A 23,655-nucleotide genomic window follows, 5' to 3' on the forward strand; every position below is an offset into this window, starting at 1 on the left:
GCACTTCAGCCCTGCCCAGCTTTTCTTGGACATTCTGGAACAGTCGTTTGTTATCAGAACCTGAAAATGGAAGTGTTGATAAAAAGCAAGGCATTAAGTAATCATTCTTTATGATGTTTAACTGGTTTAGAAAATAGAGGTCTCTGAAGTTTCAATCCATAAATGCATACTGAATAAACCAGATGTACCCACAGCAGCCCTCTGTTGCTGAAAGTCAAGAGAACAGGTGCTATTTTTTCTCTCAAACAAGAGTAATTTATGGGGTAATTCTCTGGGCTCTGTTTATTCTGTAAAGAAAGAGGGGGAAGGAATAGAACAAAGCATCCAAAGAACAGAAACAGTAAAATTTGTCCTTATCTTGAAATTATTGCTGCCCATGAAACTGTATTTGTTAGTGCCTCTCTTTTTCCCCCCTCCTGTTTGGAACCTGTGATCGCAGGCTGTGCTGCTGAGGCTGGTGACAAACAAGGTTACCCCCTGTTTGGAGCTGATTCCCCTTTCTATCTGTCACTCGTTCCTCTGTTCCTATAGAAGCCAGATGAATATTTCTTCCCCCTTTTCTAGCTCTTCTTGTTCTGTAATACGCTGATGCATAGTTTCATATTTAAAATTCCTAATACGACATAAAGCAGCTTGAATACAGAATACACCTTATTCAGGAGAAACTTTGTTTTCCTTTCTTGTTCAGCTGATTAAGGAAGAAGACGCTAAGGTGGATTTCCCCAGGGACACATTAGATTAGCTGGAGATGCAGGCAGGTCCCTTCCCCTTCCCCTTCCCCTTCCCCTTCCCCTTCCCCTTCCCCTTCCCCTTCCCCTTCCCCTTCCCCTTCCCCTTCCCCTTCCCCTTCCCCTTCCCCTTCCCCTTCCCCTTCCCCTTCCCCTTCCCCTTCCCCTTCCCCTTCCCCTTCCCCTTCCCCTTCCCCTTCCCCTTCCCCTTCCCCTTCCCCTTCCCCTTCCCCTTCCCCTTCCCCTTCCCCTTCCCCTTCCCCTTCCCCTTCCCCTTCCCCTTCCCCGTTTTGAGCTGATTTACACAAGTTTTACTGACCTGATTTTTTAGTTTTACAGTTTAAGGTTCTCCTTTATTCATGGCTTGTGGACAGAAATAAAATGGGTTATACTGATACAGGTAATTTTGTGCCAGTTTAAAACTGTGAACACCTGGGAATGGAAGGGGATGAGTTGCAATCTGTTAAAATCGCACCAGAAAATGTGTTTGTTTCAGTGAGAGTTATCAGATATGTTTAGCTGAGAGATGTTTCTGTTTCTGAATGAAGCAGACAGTTTCATTGCTGCCATATGTCTCAGCCTCTTCTGAGCTTTATTATACAACCTCCATTATCACAGAATCTAAGTGATGCACACTTACTAATGGACTGTTTTTACCGTTTGTCTGCAAGGCCATTATGAAGATGGAAAACAAGACCACTTGACTGGTTAAGGGCCATGTTTGGATCCCCTAATAGCTGTGTCTAGTTTAGGTATGCCAATTAATACTGAATTTAAAGGCAGGGAAGTGATTGCAGCTGCCAGCCCTAGGTGGCCTGTGGGCAGGTAGCAATCTGGGAAGCCAAGGTCTGGTGGTCCCAGGTGCAAGGTTGAGGGAGAAACCTCCAGTGCATGGCATGAGCCTCGGCCACTTCATCTCCTGATGGAGCAGGCGCTCGAACCCCAGTACGTCTGTGAGAGTCGGAGTAGCCATCTTCTCCATTATGGACCCTTCACATCCAGCTTCAGTTTGTAATATTGAACAGAAGAACGGGGTTGTCTGGTTATATCACCCTAACAAGGCGCGGAGTGGTTCTTAATGTAGCGATATGCATGCATTATGGTCTTCCATATTGTCATTGAAACTTCATGCTGAGGTTTTTCTCTAGGTCTCCCCAAAATGGCAGGTTGATATATTAGGATTGCAAATAACTTTTTTAATTATAGAAAAAACCATCAGTGTGGCCCATACTAGTCAGAGGTGTTTCAGAAGAGCCTGGAATGACCAGGCTTTCACTAAGATTAAGGGGAAACTGGACTGGATTACAGTGGATGTAACAGAGCTTTTGGTTCCTCATTGCAAAAGGCAACCAAAGCAGCCCAGGGCACTGGGGAACAGAAATGCTCCATGAATGCAGATTTCCTAATTAACCTGTATCTTCAGGAAGAATATGGGTGAAAATTCACCTTCGTAGCAGCAGTTCGATGCAGAATTACTGGACTGCTTGTTGTGTTTGCAGCTTTTCATCTTTTTATGCATTCTTCTTTTTTTCCCCTGTGGGGTGGAAGGGATGAGAAGCATTGTCAGACTCCATCAGTCCTTAACCGAACTAAACTGGACAAGTATATATGTGTGTGTATGTATATATGAAATGTATATAATTATTGTTCCGCTCCTGTTTGTAGACATCATGGAGCTTTCTGCCGCATCACTTCAATATAACTACTGCAGCGTTTACCTAAGTGTATGTATTATTGGTTTAATTCTTCCCCTTGTGTGACTTCTTCTCTGTAAACCTTTTTAGTCTGCATGTCTGTTTCTTTCTTCCATCATCCTACACCCATCCCGGCACTTTCTTTGTCCTTTAATGAGAAATATATTGGAAACCATTTCATTAAAATGTAATCCTGTCCAACCTGTAAATGCCCTGCCTGTTGTTCCAATGCCCGCGTATCTCACAGGTTGGTCTGAAGGGGCTTTGAAAGCTTGGAATGATTTTCTCTCTTCAGACCAAATATATTAACATTCGAAGTTATTCTGTATGACTCCCCTAAAAAGATGAGGGCGAAAACCATCACGGGTGAAACATCACGGAACTCCTGTGCACCATCTGTGCCAACTTCTGCTTGCTTTTCTTCTCAGTTAAACTCTGATTTTCCAACCGCCATAGGTACGTTTGGCTAATGCCCCAGGCAAAGTTCAACAGTGTGGGGAGGATTAGAGGAATATGCGCTTCCTTATTCTCTGTCTTGAGCTGATGGGGTCACTCCTGCAGGGTTCTTGGTGAAACATTTGTGCAAGCAAAACTACTTTTGTTTTTTTTTTGTGATTTTTTGATTGATTTGACTTGATTTTTGATTCAAAGGTGAACTGCAGTGTTTGCCTTGGCAAGGAAATAGTTGGGTTTTTTTTCCAAATATATCTATGCTTTTTTCTTTTTTTAAACTCCACGTTATCCCTGTTTTGTTGAGTCATATTTTAATCATTCAAGTTATTTATTTTCTGCTATTCAAGGATTGTGATAGTGACTCATGATATGCCAGTCATGGCGCCTGCAGTCACTACATTTAACGCACTCCCCAAATTTGCCTCGTAGCGGCCTTGCTCCCAAGGGTATCGCAAGTCCTAGTTAATATTTGCAGAGTATTTCCAGGTTCTGAATTGCGGAGGGGCAACGTTAACGGCTCCTGAACAGGGTATCTGTGACCCTTGACTCCATGGGCCAAGTTAGATTTGGTGAGACTCTTCGCTTCTGCAGAGCTTGTGAACCCATGTATGCATTAAACCATGAGGTCTGAGGATGCTGTTGTGAAGGACCCAACCTAAAACTTTGTTTCCCAGCCAAGGGCAGTTTGATGTTCATATTAGTGTGTTTTAGACAATGGGTAGCTTAATGTCTGAGGTCATAAATTTTTTAAAGTAGCCATACTGTGTCACATTTCTTCTCGGTCTGCACTTAAATTTTCATTTACTTTTATATGTTTCTGGCTGAGTGCCACGAGTTTTCCATCATGAGAAATGGTTACTGAATTAGATTTGCTTCTTTTCGCAGCCCTGAAGAGAGGTGCAGTATCAAAGCAGGTGTTGGGTTCAGAATGAGAGAGGAGATGGTTCTATAGGGAATACACTTAGCAAAGCAATGCCATAAATAGGTCTTGTGTCAGTGTTTGCCGTAATGTCTTGATATGTGTCATCATGAATTATATATTATTTCAGATTTATCACTTTTTCCACTGATAAGGGACATTGCTTCTTTGAGTGAGTTTTCTTCATGGCTTAAAAGATTTACTGATACATTGAAATTCCCTGTATTGGAGATTCAGATGAACTTTGGAAACTTGAGATAAGAACTATAAATCTGCTATGAACTAGGAAGTCATTTCTCAAAGTGAGTATTTATTGACAGAGTTTGTGCGAGCTTATTCTTCTGTTTCACATTTGTGTGCATCGGAAGAGTTTTTCTTTTCAACAGGAGGAACAAAAAGTGAAAAACTTAATGTGGGTTGTACAATATATAGGTAATTTGTCAACAGAGTAATAGTCTTCATTAGAGCATCACCAGGTATTGCCTCAAAGGGATAACTGGATAAAGAGTATTCTTCTGTGTCTTGGGTGGGAGGATCTCTAAAGTGATGTTATTAAAAATTCTGGGCTAGACAGCTTCGTTTCATTTAAGTTCTTTATGCGAAGTTGACATGACTTAGGCACATTGGAAAATAAGATCACTTAATGGCTGGTGTGAAGGGCACCTGGCAGGGAAACCACTATGGAGCTTTCACCAAAAAAGCCCAACTCTGCCTTTTAGATGGAAGGAGACATAGTGTATCCTTGAACTAACCTGCAAGACGTATCCAACATCTAACCTAGGGTTACCAAGCGCTGGAACAGGCTGCCCAAGGAAGTGGTGGAGTCACCATCCCTGGAGGCCCTTAAAAGATGTGTAGATGAGGTTCTTAGGGACATGGTTTGGTGCTAGAGTTAGGTTAATGGTTGGACTCGATGATGCTGAGGGTCTCTCCCAACCAAAATGATTCTATCAGTAGGATTTTAATCAGTGCAGAGCTACTGATAATTATATACCTGAACTTGATTTTTGCAATCTTAAACTTTAAAAAAAATCTTTAATGAAGAAATGAACGAGTGAAGAATATTTCATTACTAGCAGCTGATTTTCTCTGATCCAAAGTGATTTGTATGTCTTGCCTCCTTCTAGCTCCTTTTATTTTGTAAAATATTGGCACGCAAATTGAGATTGGAATTTCGTAATTTCATAGGAAGCAACGTAGATCCAGAACCTGTCTCCTGTTCACGTTCGCTTTCATCCCATTTTATGGTTCAACTGAGTTAAAGATAAGACTGAGATTACTTCCCCTGGGGACCTATTAGATCCGACTGGAGACTTCTCAGTATCACTTCCCTGCCTTTTAGCCAAGGGCAGATTAGGGGCTGGTTTACCCCATTCTACTGACATAGCAGTGAAGTGAATAATACGGTTTCACTTTTGGCACTGCAGAAGTGCTTTGTGTTGCTGTGACTTCATCTGCTGTGTTAGTTCTGGCCGCTGAAAAATGTGGCAAGGTAGTGTTTTAACTTTGTTTGTGTTGCCAAAATGAAAGCTCTTTCAGACAATATAAGCCCCAAGACAATCCCAGTATTAAAGCAGTGAGTCTCCCTCTTCACGCCACTGCTCTCCCAAGCACTCAATCATTTATCAGCTCACACGGGCGCTATGGGCAATTTAATTGATTCTTGGGGTCACATTGCAAAATGCACACACAGAACAGAGATTGCCCATTACAATTATGGGATAATTCAGATAGGTTATTTTTGACATGATTGTACAGTGGAGAGGGATGAGTAGAAACACATTGTGTGTGAGTGGCAAGGAATGCTCAAATTTAGCAGCCGATAGTATGGAGACAAAGAATGTAGGAATACTTCTCTCAATCCCCAGATGCATCCAAAGCTTAAACTCCAAAGCTTTCAGATTCTGGCTATTTATCTATGAGATTTTTTAAGGCCAATTGCTACTGATCAAGACAGCATCACTTCCTGTGCTTTGTAGTTACTAAAGACCTGACCCTTCAGCAGCAGTAGCAGGTCCTTGGCATCTGTGCAGGCCGTCCAAGGACAGCACCAGTAGCTCTGAGATGCTGCTGTTCAGCTTGGATGCAGCTTCCCTGAATGCATCTCGATAATCTTCAGAGCCGACCTAGCTCCTGCAAGGCCACTTTGTCACGTGTGCCTCTCCCCACAGGTGCCAGGTTAGTGCACATTGCTGTGTGTTGCGGGCTGTTGCAGCACTTGTGAAGTCCAGGGCGGTCTCTGCATGTGGATCTTGCCCAACTCCAGCAGCCTCTTACTTCCATTAAATTTAGGGTTGCACGGGGTTTTGCTTCTCAGAATAACTTCACTATTTGCTGAGACTTCCCAACTACACTTTTCAAGTCTGGACGAATGGAGGTTTTCTGATTTTATTTGAAATGTTGGTCCCCCTTGTACTTCAGAAGATGCCGAACTGTAAGGAGGAGACTGAACCTTGGACAGTCATGATCAGGCATCCAGTTTGCTGCTCAGCTGGAGATGAATGGTGTGATGGGGCATCACAACATGGAAAAATGCTGATGCCATCTTTCAGTACAACAACAAGGCTTAGATGGTCCCATGGTATTAACTGGCGCTAGATGATAGACAGCAGAAAGAAGTTTTGATATTTTAGTGTCTCTCACTGAACTTGCAAAGCAAGAATGGCTAAGCTCTTTGGAGGTTTAGATCACACACTGTCTGGCTGTTGGGATCAAGAGGAATTGATTTTTGGCTATAGGAGGTGTCATCAGAAGCAAGCAAGGATGTTTTCTTTCCGCAACTGGTTATAAATGATGGATGCACTCAGTGATATACAGCAATGAATTGGACTGGTGATGAATCCTTATGTCTCTCTGAATCTGTGGCGTGTGTAGAAATGGGAGCAAAAGATGATCTCTTGATTTAGGGAAGACGGGAGGGGCTGAGGTTTTGTGGGGTTGTTTTGTTTTGCTGCAGATCTAAACCCAGGGGAATTACAGGGGTGTCTTTTGAGACAGTCTTGTCCAGGCATCCCAGCTCAGGCTGAGAATAAGCTGAAGCTGGTTTTACTCTTCTTGTCAGACTTTTTGGGTGTAATTCTGGCAGGAGACTCATGCAGACGCAGTGGTCCGTCTGCATGGAGCTGTGTGAGGTATCAGGACCTGTGTTTTTTCATTTTGTCTTCCGTAATTGGAAAGAAATCCTCTAGAATGAAAATAGAATGTATTGCTTGTTGCAGATGGGGGAAAATCTGACCAACATAATAGTGTTGTATTTTTATATTTGCTGAGATGAATTGATTCACTCCCTTGCATTTCATTTGCAGAGCTGCTTTCCAGCTCTGCTCAGCGGGACAAGATGAGGAGAATGGCATCCAGGCAGGAATATTTTTACCCAAATCTGTAAGCCGGTTTCAGCATTGCTGATGTGCAAGCTGCTGTTCTGTTCCAACACAGTATAGGTGAATTTAATTTAAAGAAAACTATCACCGAATTTTTAAAGATAAAATTTGTTATCTTAAATTTAACATGCTATATGTCTATGCATCAAGCCCTGACTTCGCGCAATGTAACTGGCAGCTTCACTCAATCCAGAGTTCACTCATCAGTAATCAGTTTGATGAGAATCAATGGAGTATCTGTTTTTCCACTACTACAATGCACATATTCACCTTGCTAGTGTATTAGTAGCACTGATGAATTTGTCTGGATCTTCATCAGTGCAGTGAGATAAAGGTTTTATACGAGTAGAAAAACCCAACAACTGCTTGTAGACTTAATCTTTTTGCGCAGCAAGGTACAATTTGCATGCGTAGCCCGCTGGCATTAATGTATTTTAGGTAATTGTCTGTGTCTGTTGCAGAAGGTGTGAATTATTATGGCCTTAGTGCTTTATTCACGTTGGTGCATGACATGCTTGTAGCTATGGAGAACCTTAGTGTGCTGCACGTGGGTGGCAGTTGTCTGTTGATGTCAGATGTTTTTATAAGCAATGTACAGAGGAGTATGCTGGAGTGTGGGACAAGAGAAGTTTTCTATTGAATGTTACTTCAGCTTTTACAGTCGTGAACTCAAACACAAGACGAGCATGTTGCAAACTGATACCCAACTGATGTCCTGGCGTTTGTGTGGACTGTCCCAGAGAGACACCCCTGGGGAACATCTACAGGGTGCTCTAAGCATCTGCAGGACTCGGCGTAGAGTTCGCTGCTGCTTGTCCAGCTCAGCGTGCGGGCAGACGAGCTGTCCCAGTGTCCATCTCCCTGCACGAGTGCTGGGAATGCTCTTCATCTCCTGAGCGCTTGTAAGGCCAGGTTGCCTTTGCAGGTAGGTCTCATTCAACCTTAGGAGCCTCTCTGCCCCCGTAAAAATTAGGAAGGAGGTCTGAGTTTGTTTGCTTTTTAAAATGAAGACTCAGCGCACAAGATGTGGCTGTTGTAGCAGAACAAGCTCCGCTGGCTGTGCTCGCTCAATCGCTGTTTACACAGAATGGAGTAATTTGGCTGTGTTTGTTCGAAACGGGCAATGCGAGAAGAAGGTGCCCTCCGCATTTGCAGATTACTTGTTTTATTTTCTTTCGCTATGGTGATGGTCGCCAGTGTTATGTAAAATATCAATTAATCAGGCAGAACCCACAGGAGTCAGGGAAGTTCAAAGCACAGCTACTTGCAAGAGACACCCTAAGGCCCTAAGGGAGCGAAGTTTGGCAGGCGTTGTAGGTTTACTGTGTCCCTAGTCAAAAAGTTGTGCTGGCTGGCATGCTGATGGGAGTATTATTGAATAAACATAATACAGTGTTTGCACTCTTTTTTTGTAAAAGTCAAATACACCGTTCAAAGAAAAAGGCTCTGGTAAAATGCGCTGTGTAGTGGTGCTGGTGGTTTGGGTTTTTTTGTTGTTTGTTTTCTTTTTTGTTTTCCCCACTAAGACTTCCTGGTTTGTTTGGGTTTGTTTTTACTACTGGTATTGCATAACCATGGGAATATAACCTTGTAAACTCTTTTACCCAGGAGGTGAGACTTTCCGTATTTCACAGAGAGCTCTGTAAAGCGGGGTCCGTCCAAATGCGTTCCCTGAGTTGTGGTACCTATGTGCCAAACCTCGGGTTCTGTGTGAACCATGGACTGCTTTCCTCCTCCATCGTGCCAAGCTCTCTTGTATTGTTTCAAGCCTCTTCTAAAACATTTTCTCAGTTTACCCTCATTTGAGCTCTTGTTATAAAGAACTACGCTTATAAACCTGCCATGGAACTAAGAATAAGCATCATAAAGCTAACAATGCAAATTTCCATAACTTGCAAGCCAAAAGCAGAGTTGCGTGAGGTATTTTGGCCTCTCTGAATGTTGAATTGGTGCTCTTAGATCTGGGTTCGTGGATTTATTTGCAAGGATAACTTGAATTGTTGCCTATGGGAGTGAGTGGAAGCTGTTGGGCTGTGAGGACTCAGAGCGAGCGTTTCCTGCAGTGGATCCTTGCACGCTGAAGGCTACAAAGCAAGGTGTCTGGTTTTCTTGTGTGTGTGTGTGTGTGTGTGTATAGAAGGCATTGGTTTCTGTGCATGTATCACTCTCTGAACAATAGGAATAATGAGAGAAGGTTAGAAATAGGCTGAAGTGTAGGTGCAGGTGCCGTGCAGCTGTGGTTTCTGGGCTGTCCACCCGCCGTGGGGACCCAGCGGGCGGGATTCGGTGCCGACCTGGGACCGGCACCTGTAGGTGGCAGCACCTTCCTGCTCTATGGGACGTGGCGGCCGGTTCCCGGCTCTCCTGTGCCGCTGGGAAACCGAACACTAAAAGCGAGATAATCCCACCCTCTTTTTTCAGGTAAACATTCTCCTTTTGTACGCTGTAACTGTGCGGCTGGGCTGTTTGACACCTCTGCCAGACGGGCTTGTTCTTTGTCCATTCGCTTTAAACATGGCTTCTCCTTTGGTTCTGGGTCTGCTTTTTCTCCTTGTGTTTTAATCCACCATGTTCTCAGACTTCCAAGGTCTAAGGTCTGTTTGAAGGCAGGAGCAGGGACTTAGAGAAGGGCTCTCTGAGATGCCACGCTGGCCCCTTGGTGAGGAAGAGCAGTTAAAAGCTATTGGGAAAGCAATGAATCATTTCTACTGCTGTTCAAAGAGATGTAATGTTGTTGGACTCCGAAAAAGGTCCAAAATAGCCAGAAACAACTCAAGGAATATTGTGACTTTTGACAACAGTGTCCTTTGGATTTCCTTAGGAATTTCATTCTCTGAATTAAGGGTGTTGGAAGAGAGACATTGTTATCATCTTGAATAATAAAAGTGTTGCATTAATATGTGAGCATTAATAAGACCAATTAAATAAAAAGTCTTAAATTTGTTCCAGCAAGATAAAAAGCCATCAGAGCAACAGAAAAACAGTGGAAGAAATTAGAATGGTAGGATAACTAGTTCTAGAAAACACTGAAGATGAGGGAAGTTTTTTTTTAAAATGATATTTTAAAAAGTCTAACTTCATTAACTGCTTTTAAACTTGGGCTTCTTTTTAATTAAAACATCTTGTGGGAGAGTCCATAATGCTTTTCCCATCAGGGCACACTCTCATAAAGATGACTTTCAGGTGGAAACATGGGTTAAATGCTGCTGCGCCTCATCGCTGGGTGTTTAATGGGTCTACAAGAGGACTGAGTGTAGGCACTGGCTGGAGACAGAGGGGATGCAGAGATGCTCCCATGACCACTCACAATGGGACCAGTCAGCCAAGGAAGAAGTGGAAGCAGGTGTCTAGTATCTGTTGTATTGGTTTTCTCTGCTCAGGGATTCCATTTTCATGGAGAATTCATGGCTACACAGTTAGAGCGACCTTCCAGTGCAGGAAGCAATGGAGAGCAATTCAATCTACTGTGTTTCTCTACTGGTGGTAGGTAGAGTCACTGTTGCAGAAGGACACTACCAGGATTGCTCTGGATAACACTGTAGCTTTATCTGCCTGGCTGCTGTCCAGTAACTCCCGCTTATCTTGGCAATGTTATCAGACTGCATCTTTAGATTTGCCGGTTGCATTGGAAAATGAGGCCCATGTATGTTTTCTATACCTGTATGAGGGATTGTATCATACGCACTAAATCTTTTGTCAAAAGAAACGCGAACAGTACCCTTTTCTTGTGCAAAGGATCCCTAATGCTCCTCTACATCTCATCTTATGTTAGATGCAAGTGAGAAATGCCATGATTTTGGATGTCTAACTCATCTTCATAACAGTGTGGAAGATGAACATTCAAAATACATTGTTCATTCTATAAGGAAATAGTAGGACATTTGTGACAGTGACACATGTTCAGCCTGTAAAATTCAAGTGCCAGGCCTGCTAGGAAGCTGAATGGTACACAAAAACCCACTAGTTGTGGATAGAAGGCATTTTTGTCTAATGCAACTCAATCTAGGCTGTAACAGGTTTGAAATTTGGCTTCAGACATGTAGGATCCTTGGAAGGGTGATTAAAATAGGAGCTCCCTCACTATCCATGTATTTAAAGCCTCTTATTCTAATGTCTTCAAACACACTATGAAAACGTTCTGCTGTAGTCTTCGTGTTCAATTACCGTCACCTGCCCAGTTCCACACTTCTCCTGCATGTAACTTTGATGTGAATTACCAGAATTACTCTGCGTGTGCACACATCCTTGTCAAAATGTGTGGGTCAGTGCTGCTGTCTGCTCTACTAACAGCACTGACTCTGATCTATATCAACTGCCCCCTCTAGAAATGGAAATAATACCCCTGGCCAGTTTTAGTGTTGTGCCTAGAAAGTACATTAAAAATGGGGATGTGTCTTGCCACAAAGAATTGGCATCAAAGTGAACACAATACTGCACACGCAGCATTTGAGGGTTTGCTTTGCTCTGTGTTTGCAAGGCGCTTTTTCTCTCGTGCATAGGCTGATTGTTGGTATCTCTTCCAGAACAGGAAAGAAACTGAGAGGTGCTCATTTTCCTGTTTGGTGAGGTGAGTGTGAAGGTGCTTGACAAGATGAAACGCTCTCCTGTCATGTTAGTACACTTGTCAAAAGCCAGGTCCTCTAGGCACCTTAATGATTCCCTAATGGAAATGGAGCTGGAGAGCCCGGTCTGCTCCTTGGTCTTGTAGTAATATTTCCACAATGCATCTGTTCACGGTGCAACCATGCGAAGATGCCCAATAGCGGGATTCCATAGGGTTAGCTACAGTTTGTCATGATTTGATTAAGGCTAGGAAGCAGGAACAAACATAACTATGGATTAATTCCTAGTTGTCTTTAACATGCAAAATCAATAATTATCTGCCTACTAGAACTGGAGAATCTGCAAGGTTTATCTTCAGCCGCTCTATCTTGATTCTTCAAAGCTCCCGATAGCCCCCTGGATCAGCAGTCCGCATGTGCGCCAATGAGTCTTGAAGGATGAACGCAGTTGTTGGCTGTGGTTATTTGAACATCACTGTTTATATCTAGTTACCTTGCATCACACTGCAGAGAGCAGAAGATGCAGCTGCTTGGCGGTGAAAAGAATAGAAGTTTGGGTAGAATAATACTTAGGTGTCCTCTGCTCTTCCCCTCTCAGGTGTTTTCAGCCCCTTCCATAATCTGGTCTCTTGGTATCAGTGTTTTGTCACGGGGATGCAAAGTAGGACCTCCTAGACCAGGCTCCTTGATGGAGTCTGGTCCTTGGCTACCACAGGCCCTCATGTCGTGTAATTCTGCCAACAGAGCTGGCAAGTTCTGTCTTTGCCCACATTGCCACTTTGGACTTCTCTGCTCCTCTTTTAATGTCTAGGATTTACCTAGCCTTCATTTGCTGATTATGCACAGCAAAATCTCTGCATGTACAGAGAACACACAAAACACAGGTTTTACTGTGGGAGTGCCCAATTTTGATAAGGTCTATCTTCCACAGATTCAAGTGAAAGGGAACAAAAACCCCCTATTCTTGCTCTGACTACTGAGATGTAAGGAGGGGCCTGGCCCGTTAATGAAGCTGAAGCTGTCCTGCCTTTGCTGCGTTTTGGTCTCTGAGCTACTGCTACAAAAGTGGTGAATATATTTGAAATAGAAGCTTCTTTTGGCAAATCTCATATTATTTACTTCTTTACTAATTATGCTTCTATATATTTCTTTTTTTAACACAGTGCGATACAGTATTCAGTAATTTAGTTATTGTTATTGATCAGCTGTCACATGAATTAATTCCGAATTATGATTCCTTGATAAAATCCAGATGAATGCACAATTCTTATTCACTCACATTTAGGTGTGTAACCCATGACACTAATTTTTACAGAACTAGTACAATGAAAGTCCAGTGTGCTGCAGAGTGCAGAACTGGGATGTTCCCATTTGGCTTCTTTCAAGGAAGAAGCCAAAAAAGAAGAGAACTAAGCGGAAGAGCTGTGTGCGGATTGTGAATTCATGGGTTGAATTCATGTGAGTTGTTTTCTTCCAGAAAGTAAAATCTCAATGTGGTTTTGGCTGAAGAGTTTTAACCAGAAAGTCCCAACATGGCAATGATAACCATGGACCCATGATGGCTCCATCAGTGTTTGGCAGGACATGATGCTTTGTTGATAAGCGAACATTGGTGTCTTTCACCATTTCGAGTGTAGTTAATATGAAACCAATACAAGAATATTTTGGGGTAAATCCCATGTTGTGCCTCTTAGGAGTCCCAAGTAGCATTGTGGAAGGTTCTTCTTCAACAGTTTCTCCTTAGATGACTCTGCTGAATGCGAAACAGTGCCAAACTGGCACTCAATTAATTCTGAGGAGCCTCTTTTCTCGTAGAAATCCTTTTTTTTTTTTTTGGATTGTACACAGTTCGGTTTATATGACACAATGTTCTCTTGGAAGTGAGTCCAAAATGGTGCGGAACAGTTGTTTTGTTTGTTCTTTCTGGCTTGTGTGGTTGGTGAAGTCAACATCGCATCTTCTGGGTTTAGGTCCTCGAGATTTCTGATAGAGGTACAAACTGTTTTTCACACAGCGCTTTCCACGAGGTTCTTTAGTACCCGTGGGCTTAGTCAAAGCCACAAAAGAAACCCCGCATTTTCCAACACCACCGGACTTTCATGGAAACCAGGGACTTGAGAGTATTTCCATAGATTAAATAATAGGACTATATTACACTCTGTAATACGTATATGGCGCATACATACATTGAAATTTGGGGCATTTTTTCTGATTTCAAGATGATGGTGCCTTATTTAAATGATAGCATTTGCACTTTCGAGGCCACATGGGAAACTAGCGAACAGTGCCATGTGTCTTTATTTTTGCCTTCAGCTGACTTTTCTACCTTGATGAAAATTGCAATAAATTGAACCATTGCTGCGAAGTCACAGCACAGACAAAACCGAGTGTCACTTCGATTATTCAGTGGCCTGCTTTTGTAACCATGTGCTATGATGCTAAAAGAATTGGTGGGATCTAAATATTTAAACAGCATTTCACCAAACAAAAGCTGGGAAAGTTACAGTAATAGTTTCTGCATCTTTCACTGCTGTTCTTTCGAGATTGAAAGAGCAGGTCACCTAATGGTATAATGGGATATCAGACACGCTGTTTCCTCAACAATAAAAAGGGGATAATACTGCAAAGGACTGTGTTGTGGTGATTCATCTTTATAAAGTTGTACAGCAATGGAAGGCGTTATTAGCATCCCGTGTGATTACGGTGACAGGATGATGTGGTAGTTTGTCTGAATGGATATTAAGTGGTACTGAAAGTCTCTCAAAAAACCTGTTCCTTCTGCATTTCCAGACACCCGAGTATTAGAAGTTTTGAATAAACATCTGGACTCCATCTCTTTTAAAGGTTACCCTGAATGACAAATGAAGGAACCTTATATTGTGATAACCTCCTATCTGAAGGATCTCAAAGTACTGCAGGAATCAATATGCAAACTATATATAGATTATAGCAGCTCTGTCAAGTTAGGTCACTGCTCGGCAGAACACGGTGAAACAAAACAACACGGAAAGGAAATCAAAACAGAAAAAACACAATGTTTAACTCCAAATGCTGGGAGAATGTAGTCAGAGAGAAAGTAATCGTCAGCTTGCACTTGGTAGGGAATTGGGAGGTGTAGCTTCTTTTCCCACACAATATACCATGTGAATTGGGGTCTGAACTTCGAGGCTCCAAAATGCTTTTATGGCTTGTGTGAAAAATTGCAACTCCAGGGACAAGCAATTTACTGGGATGCAGGTTAAATAATGTTTCCTATAGAAGGATCACAACTGCCTGTTTGTCAGCGTAACATCGCAAAACCCCATGCATTTTAAACTGTTACATCGCTGACAAAAAAGCGCCGCTTACCAGATTGCGTGGAGCACTTAGAGCAGCAACGTCTTTGGAAGGTGCTCCCTTTTTCAACCTTACTCAGCTTGACTGAGCTGAGATTGCAGTACAAGTCTGATATCGCTTACATTTAGGAAAATAAAAATAGATGTTTTACAAATATATTTCATCTAAAAAAAAATATCAAGCATGGAGAAATGTCAATTAGTTTTTAAGAAGTCGCTGCTTTTACTTTTGACCTTGTGCAACTGCCTGCTTTTGGCTCTTTATGTTCTCTGCAGCAGAGAACTGATGCAGCCCATCTGAACCAGCAAAAGCTGCTTCTCATGCTGCCTCGTTGCTCTGATAGAGACACTGCTAAGAGCAGTCTCAACCGGACTAGTTCTTCTAATTTTCCCATCTTCTAGCAAAACGACGACGCTTGAGAAATTATGTTTTCTGCTTTTCGACTACAGAAACCTATTAGCGCTCAACAATATGTCAGAAGATTTGCTGTAAATCTCTTAACTATCTAAAACAAACGTCCAGGGTTTAATATTTTATAAATAGTGGAGCGGCTTGCAGGGATGGAAATGATAGGAATTCTGTGTTCGTTTGCATAATTTGTATCTAATTATCCTAGCCAGGCTGCCACCAGGCTGTTTGTATCTTTGTTCTCCGGTACACGGGGCACATGAGTGATGAGTGATTTACACTGTGCTGTGCTGGAATTCCTGCAAGTGGCAATTTAGACATCGCCATTTAGAAGCTGATCAGTGCAAGCCGGTTGTGCTGAATAAGTCAAAATGTTACACCGCTCCCCATTTAATGGATTTGCTGACATCAATTATTTAAATATCCAATGATTCTCTTTCCATCTTCAGAATAATCTGTTTTCAAGTGGTCCTAAATGAACATAAACACATGTTTTCCTCCCTCCCCCTTCTAAATATTTCACCAAGTTTTCCTGTCAGTGTGATAATTAAAGAAATTGATAATATGTCTTCAGAGGAAGGCCAAAGGGCCCTAAAGGGCAGTATCTGTTCTTTTCAATCACTGCTTGGCATTTGCCAATAAAGAAGGAAATGCTTCTTGAAGTCAGGAAAAGGATTAATCTACGTATAGTGGCCATTGTGAGAGCCCCTATCATCTGGCATAGCACCTTGTGCTTAGCCCTTAAGGCCATGGCCCACTTCCAAAAGTTTAAAGTCCTGTGGATTTATCTGGAACTTGGTTGCTAAGAACTCTACGAATCTCAGATTTTGTTAGTGAGCTAGAAAGGCACCATCAGAGACGCGGTTAATGAATTGGGGTGATCAAAGAATGCTCCATAGCCCAAGTTTGTAAATAAGTGAATGCAAATGCAGAAGCACCCCTAGAACTCCAAAAGCAATTCTTAAGACCTGTGGTACTCAAGGAAGTAAACCTGGGATGATATTCCTGTAGCTAACAACCTGAATTTGCAAGCCTGACCCACGGTTTTGTGTGTGCCTCCTCCAGAGCAGAGATAAATGGTATTGTTTGATAATATTCAGCTCTGGAGAGACTATGTAGGACTTGTCTGACGGCTTGAGAAGAAACTTCAGGTGTAACTGATTCTTCTTGTTTCCTTGCTGTCAGGCTTAAACATGAGCCTCAAAGGAGGCTGAACATGCTGTCTTCTAGGAGATAACAAGTAGAAATAGGTTGATTTCGTAAGACTTAAAAGAAGAACTCTAAACACGCCTGCTGCTGATGGTAATGGCTCTTTCTCTGATGGTTTGAAGACAACCGAAAGCCTTTGATATGAGATCCATAATTGATTATGAATCACATTAGACGAACAAAAAACAATTCGCAGACTCACAAGTCAAAGTGTGTCCTGTTGCTGCAACATAACCTCAAAACAGTATCTGTTAGTTTTCTCTAGGGGTATTACAAAAAGAAGCAGCTTCAGAGAACTCTGTGCTTGAAGGGTGCAACACTGATCTAAGGAAGTATTTGTATTCACCCCGTACAAAAAGGAGGTAAACATGCTCTCGTAATCCCGTCGTCTTAGTAGTAAAGCAAAGTGTATTGCTAAAAACATCCATTAACATGTTTATTTTTGCTTCTATTTTGTAAAAAGTTCTTTATAGGAACATTTCTTAATGTAGACCGTAGTCATTGTCCCCCCTTTTTTCACTCCCATTTATCACTTTACCTCAGAACAAGCTGTTCCTCACTTGTAGAAAACAAATGCTTCAAGAAGCAGAGACTACTTGACCGATTTGTTGTTATTTTTTTTAAAAGTTTCAGTGGAATTTTGAATTTTTTACTTTGGAAAACGTGCTCATTTGGTTTAGTAGCTGGAACACGTCACAGACTGGATCTACCCTGATCACTTTTACATGAGTTACAGCACCAATGGGTGTGCCAGCTGTTTTGAAACCCAAGGAGAAGTTTGCTGCCCCAGTGTGTCACGTCCTTGTTCATTGTGTTCCGGCCGTCCCCGTGTGCCCAGTCTGACTCCATGTAGCTGTTCACCGCCTCCTTCCAGATTATCCATTTGGATCTATATGTTGTGTAATTTGGGTGAATGAAATTAAAATCACTTGGGGTGAGGTGAATTTATTTGCAAGCCTGTACATACGAAGAATCCCAGTTGTTGGGCCTTAGAAATTTGAGCAGAAAATAACTCAAACTGTCAGTCTGTGGAGTTAATCTTTAGAATTACATCCCAAATAGACTTTGAACGAATACAGGTAATTAAATTGGGGTTTTTTTGTGTGAATACAAATATCTATCTCACTCAAGCAAGCCTGACTCCCTTCCAGTGTGATCATCTTCAACTCTGAGGATTTTCCTAAGAACCAGAGGGCCACTCTTGAGCTGGATGGTGCCAGCCCATCACTTCAGTGCTTTGTTCACAAGGTCCAGATGGTGACAAGCTGCAAATGGCCATTTCTGCAGCTGAAATATCTATCCCCTTGGCAGGCTCGAGAGACACTGGTTCTGGCAGGTTTGGACTTGTCTCTGGCTATTTAGCACAGTTGTACAGTTAATGGGCTGTTGGACAATTTTGTCAAACTTGCTATTTTCTGGTGACTCGTTTGTAATTCCGGGAAAGGAGCGCACGGTTAGCCATTTGTGAATAATTGGAAATCCTCTTGAGAGCTAAAGAAAAACACTTTCATTGTTAAATAGGGTTGATTTGCCCGTTTATTTAGGTATCCTAGATAGAATCTCAATACTGACCTTTGAGTGCTCTATATATTTCTCCAAATTGGATTTTGCCTTTGTGTGTGTGTCTGGTGTGTTTTAAGAGGCCACGGTCTTAATTACAGTTATTATGCCTAGTTTACCATCCGATTATAGTTGATGTTAATTAAAATGAAGACTTTGCAAATGCAAAAGGCTGATCTACAGGTTTTATGTGCTTGCATGTGCATTTTCATCTGCAGGCACACAAATATGAAATCTTTGTCATCAGCTGCATTTATGTTTCACTTCTGATCAATGTACTGACCTGCCTACGGATCTTCTGGACACCAAAATTCTTGACCAGCCCCAAACTAAAGTAAAACCTGACTTATTTTCTCATTAGTGGCCTAAATACAAATTCTCCGTGAGAAACCTATTTCCAGTATCTATCAGACTTGTAGATGAGAGCCGTGTCATTGAAAAGATACACAATCTAGCTATCCAATAGGATAGACCTCACTGTTTTGGTTTTTTACTGATACAGTCACAGTTTGAAGATATTTTGGACAGTTCTGCCATGAACTAGAGAGTAAAAACTTTCGTCTTCCTCTAAAATTTGCATTCTGATTGTCTAGCTTTACGAATAGAAATTCATACAGCTAGCACTGATAACACTGTCAAGACACATGCCCCACGCTGAATGCACAGTGATATAACATCAAGGGTACGTGCTGTCTCTGGATGAGGATGATATGAACGACTTGCTTGTGTCTTCCTAAATCTACATAATGGGGGTCTGAAATAGAGATGAGATCATGTAAAGAAGTAATACATGCCTGCACAGTAAAACGTGTGCTTGAGAGAGATGGTCCGATGGTTGGAAAAACACAATTTGTATTTTCAAACCGAATTGTTTTAAAATTTCAGATGATCCTGGGTTTGGTATTCTGCGTAGCACACTGGCATTTTGCTCTATTTTCTTCTCTCAATATAGTTTAATCTATTAAAGCACTGTGCTGTCACAACTTTCATAAATTATTACACAGTCAGCCAATAGAAATTACATAAATACTGCAAATACAATCATCTGTTCTTAGCAGAAAGTCTTAAAGGACTTTTAAACTAGTTACAACAGAAAGTGGTAATCCTTCTATTAAAACTTTCTTACCATGTTATAAGTTTGCCGTTATGCAACATTTTTCACTTTGTCAGCTGAAAACTGTTTTTCCCAAAGTAATCTAGATCTTGGTTTGCTGAGATGGAAATAAAGGGAAGTTTGTCTTGACTAAGTGCTCTGTTTTCCTGTGACTCTGATCAAGTAGTAGTTAGAATGAAACATTGGAAACAACAGTAATTTACTAATCAGGAGAAAAATGGTTGTTACCGAAACATACGCCATGTTTACTGAAAAATTGATTTAAAGCGCATTTTAAAATAACAGCTCAAGACAAATAGGCTCATAGTGGGCTCTAAATTCTAAATGCAACATTTGCATATATATGATTAAGTGCTGCAGCATGGACTTTGCTCATTGAGGTCTCTTAAGGGCAGAGAAGGTAGCAAGGAACGCGTTGTTGAACGAAGCTTCCTTTGGAAGTGTGAGGAGCACTGAGCTCCCGATCAGGATTTCATTGCCTTTGTAGCTGGCGTTGAAGCAAAGAGAACGCTGGAAATAAACCTAAATTCTATGATACCTTCACCCAAAGCCTGGACTGTGCATTTCCTAGACTTTTAATGACCACTTCTAAAATGTAATTAGCTTAAATTACCACTTTCACAAAATAAAGATGAGAAGGGAAGAATTATCCAGTGCTACTGCTGTTCTTGGAACAAAATTGATTCAACACTGCTGTTGATCTAGAGGTAAACTGAGGAACGTGGTCCACTATCCAGGAGAGTGAAACACTGAAGAGATGAGATTAAGCAAAAACCCAAGCAAGGAGAAATAGTTCGGTATACACTCCCCTGTAAAGCTTGTGAAGAAGGGATTAAGGACAGCTTTAAATAGCATTGGCGGAGTGGGACCTAAAGCAGGTGGCGCACTGGGCTGTGGCAGGGGCTTGGGGCAGAGCTTGATTAATTAATGAAATGAATTAGCCACCCACACGCCAGCAACAGTTGGCAAAATTTGAGCACGAGAGTAGCAAAAAGGGGAGATATGTTGCCCATGGAATAAGCCACATAGAGACAGGGGTGAGCTTTACTCTGACAGACCTGGTTGGAGAGAGGGAAGAATTGAAAGTTGTTGCCTGGAGCCAGTTTCCAAAGAAAATGAATTTCAAAAGCTTGTGTGGCAAGAAGCAGAAGTTATCATGAGTAGTCTTCTCCCCTCTTACATCTGTGTATATCCTGCTTTTATACCTGTATGTACTTCATGTGGTAATAAATATTCAAAGATTGCTTTCCAGTGGTTGCAGCCAAGTCGATGCTGGTTATTCCAGATGGAAAGATCAGTGCATCTCAAGGTAGTGTAACAAAAGACTTGGCAGTTCATCAGTAGTGTTCCTGCTGGGAGCAGGTGTCTTCGGTTTGACAAGATTGCACTTTATCCACGAGTGCTTGAAATGCACTATAGCTGGTAGCAGGTCAAACAGGTCTGAATTTTTAAAGAGAGTGTTGTAAGACTTTGGTAATGAGCTTGGGGTAGTGAACAATGACATGCAAAACTAATTACCTGTTTACTAACGTCACAATAATTCAGCCATTTGTCTTGACTGGAGCCATGCTGAGCCTCGGCTCCCTCTGCCAAGCCTCCGTTCCAGCCGTTCAGTGACTGTATGTGAACTGTTTTGCTAGAAAGTGCCAAAAAAAGAGGAAGAAAAAGGGAAAGGGGAATTCATTTAACTGCTACAACCTAGGTTTTAATTTACTGACCACATAAGAGATTTAGGGATTAGATTTGCTTATATGCGAGTCATGTCTCTGTGGGAGCAGCGTGTTTTCACTGAAGAGCATAAACCGGCCGCCCAGCAGAAGAGTTAATTATCTGAGTGCTAATGTTCTCAGACAAAATACTCAATGCATCATAAGTATTAGCAATGAAGTGCTGGCTGGCGGTGTAAAATCAAATTACCTCTAGAAGTTTTATTGTTGAAATGTGATTACCACCCTCTGCAAAGACCCAGGTTACAAACAGCCCCCCAAGAGCAGGGGGGAATTTCTCGCCGGGACTCGCACACAAACTGCTTTCGGTTGCTGAGACTCCGTGGTTGTGACCGTGGGCTACAGTAGTTAGGGTTAGATTGGCAACTTCATATGCTTCTCTGACCCGGTGAACTTAATAGTTATCCCACTATAAAACAACAAAAAGTCATTTTAGAGGAGTTTAAAGAGACCGTAAAAAGCTGGCGGTTTTGTCTTTATTTGGCAAACTCCTTGGCCGCGCTGGTTTGTAAATCAGGACTTTTGTGTGATTGGGTTGATCTGGATGTGCTGCATTTCTTTGATTGTGTCAAAGACCTAACCTTCTATAATTCAGTATGAAATTAACCCCTGAAGTAAACTGGATGTAGTTCAAACTGCTAGGATTTAGTTACGAAATAGCTGCTACCTGCTTGGCTCCCGATCCCACTGAAATTGGATGATGTCTTTGCTTCAGTGACCATTAGGTCAGATGTTAATTTTACTCTGAGTGGGAATGCTGTATTATGACCAGTGAAAGTAGAAAAATGGATTACACTTAGGGCTAGCAACTGGGCCAAAATGACCAACTAAAGGCAAAAAAAACGTTTCCTATATAGAAAAATTTGAGTTTGTTTGCCTGATGTTGTACTGAGGGGCGCGTGTGTCCAAGGGACGTGTTCTGAAAGATTAGTACCTGTCTCAGAATTGCAAAGCTCTTGCTTCCTTGAATAGTAATAATTAAAAAAAGGGTACTTGAGGCTCAGCAGCAGAACAGCTTGGGGACCCTGGAGTGTTTTCCATGAATTCTGGTTCTAGCCTTTCTTATTTGTAAAGACATCACCCTTTACAAATCAGTTTCCTGAATTATTTAGCATGTGTTTTATGCAAATAGCTTAAGCATACTGAGCAAAGAAGCATTTCTCTCACCCAGGTATAGCAGATAAGGCGTGTGATTTGGAACTAGATTTTATAACGGTTGTCAGTGCCTACGGTTGGGTTCAAATAAAAAGCTCAGATCCAGCTCAGTTGCCACCTGGCCCTAGAGCTGCCTCAACTCCATGAATATGTTTTTAGTCCTGACATTCCCGAGCTGCATAAAATGCACTGTAAACAGCTCGAAAGCTCCAAATCAGAGCAATGTGCTGCCCTGGACTTATCCAAACACCATCAGGAGCGGATGGTGGAATTCCTCCATCTGTCTCCCTTGAGCAGCCTATTTTGGCCGATGTTTGTAGCACGTGTGGCAAGAGCGCTGGGTCTCTGGTGAACATGCTCGGGAGTTCAGTAGAGTTCGTGATCAGGGTAAGAGAGCTGTTGGTGGGAGCTTTTTCTAATTGGTCTCGGGTATAATGTGCAATGTTAGCTGAATCGCGGTGGAGATAGCGAAGAGGGCAGTAACCTCACCCCTGATGTAGCTGCATCCAGAAAAGGGTGTCTGTGTATCATCTGGTTTGTCAAAGCAACAGAGCATGAGGAGGTGGATGGTGTCTTGGTATCAGGATTAGGGAAATGTCAGTTGTGGTGCCTACTTGAGGATTTTACCTAACGACCCGAATTAATGTTGGTGGTCTTGTTGAGATGCAAGGTGGTGGTGTGGTGGTGTAAGATCATTCTGAGCTGTGCATCACAAGCAGACAGAGTTATTTAACTTCAGTTTCAGTCCCGAGAAAAGCTTTCCGGGATTTCAGGTCCCTTCCTGTCCTTTCCATTTCCTTTTGCTGGTGCTGTGGAGTTTCTGGTTGATTATGCTGAAGTGCTCCCTGTTCGGTGTGGTGGTTCTTCTGAGACCCTTGTTTGTCCCCATACGCAGTCTCAGGTAATATGACTCTTCTTCTTAGGGCAGCAGCTAATTAGGTTAATGGTGTTGCTGAAGAAATGCTCATAGAACCGCAGATTGGGGCACAAGCAGAACAACTTGTTTCTGCTACACCCGCAAACACCCGGGTCTTATGCCCAAGAAAATAAGGGAAGGAGGAACAGTAAAGGCTTTTTTTCATCTGATTTTCTTTAAATTACGAGTGAGCTATCTGCAGTCCTCTGTAGGACTCAAAACAAATTCATTATTTTAGATTAAGTTTTGGTTATGACTGTGCTGTTCAGGCTGGAAATGACATTTTCGCATTCAAGCAGGGTCTGACAAATGAGACCATTAAGAACAACTTTCAGGAAGTGATGGCTGTTGCTGTTGGAGATATCACAGGTATTGTCTCCCCACTTCGGAGAAATTTACTTGAATGTCTTGAGTCTGCACAATTTTCCTGGAAACGAACCAACAACAGAATTTCTCGTGAGATTTCTCTTATATCCTGGCAAGCTTCTTTCCTG

At 42.1% G+C, this 23,655-nt stretch overlaps 1 long non-coding RNA gene across 2 annotated transcripts in view; it reads left to right on the top strand.

Annotated features, from left to right (window-relative positions):
* The window catches only part of LOC139828969 (uncharacterized), a 116,463-nt gene that overhangs the window by 24,250 nt on the left and 68,558 nt on the right, over positions 1-23,655 (top strand). Inside the window, exon 1 of one of the 2 annotated variants that reach the window (XR_011741138.1) lies at positions 9,548-9,595. The exons of the other annotated variant lie outside the window; for it this stretch is intronic. This is a non-coding gene — a long non-coding RNA (uncharacterized lncRNA). Of the gene's footprint in view, positions 1-9,547; positions 9,596-23,655 lie in introns of those variants that run through there. 2 annotated transcript variants of the gene reach the window in all.

This window comes from Patagioenas fasciata, chromosome 12 (genome assembly GCF_037038585.1).
Source record: "Patagioenas fasciata isolate bPatFas1 chromosome 12, bPatFas1.hap1, whole genome shotgun sequence".
Classification (NCBI taxonomy): domain Eukaryota; kingdom Metazoa; phylum Chordata; class Aves; order Columbiformes; family Columbidae; genus Patagioenas; species Patagioenas fasciata.